The following is a 909-nucleotide window of genomic DNA, read 5'->3' as shown; positions in this document are numbered from 1 at the left end:
TTAAATGTTACTGTTTTAAAACCCCAAAAGGGCGGGAAGATATATAAAATTTAAATTGTTATTTCGGTTGTATCAAATCTAAAGCTCAGAACTTTTTTGTACACCTAATATTATACAATGATGATTAAAGTATTACCACACACACCACACACACATACACACACACACACACGCGCACACACACACACACACACACAGAGAGTGTTCAGCGTAACGGTCCGCACGATTTATCAGATACTTAAACGACAGTTAAAAAAAAAGTTAAAAAGATGAATATTATAGCTTGTTTTATACAAGCTACAATATGTAACAAAAAAATTAAAAAAAATATTTTTTATAAAAAAATCAGTCATCTTAAATTTTTTAAATAGCATCATACAATATTTTTTTAATATTGTAGAGGTCTTCAAGATTTGTCTTGAAGACAAATTCAAATCACTACCGAAATGTCACTTTTATTGATGTTTTATTAATACTTAATATCAAAATTGTAACATTATTTGTAACAGCAGTACAACCTCTGACTAGACGCAGGACATACATATATATATACATACATAGACATGTACTTTAATAAAATATGCAATAAAATCAATAAATCAATAAAGTTAAAACTAACATTTCGACAATGATTTGAATTTATCTTGAAGACTCTTACATTATGAAAAAAAATTGTATATTTAAAAATTTAAGATTTTAATTTTCTTATGAAAAAAAATTTTTAATTTTTTTGTCGCCTGATAAATAGCCTAAATAAAACAGATGATTACTCACCCTTCAATCTTTTTTTTAACTGTCGGAAGTATCTGAAAAATCGTGCGGATTGTTATGCTAAATACCCTGTATATAAAAGAAATACTTTAACCATTAATGTATAATACTTAAAATATTTACAAAAATAGTATACAC

Source organism: Trachymyrmex septentrionalis, unplaced genomic scaffold, assembly GCF_001594115.1.
Source record: "Trachymyrmex septentrionalis isolate Tsep2-gDNA-1 unplaced genomic scaffold, Tsep1.0 scaffold80, whole genome shotgun sequence".
Lineage (NCBI taxonomy): Eukaryota > Metazoa > Arthropoda > Insecta > Hymenoptera > Formicidae > Trachymyrmex > Trachymyrmex septentrionalis.
Note: the sequence above shows the minus strand (reverse complement) of the source record.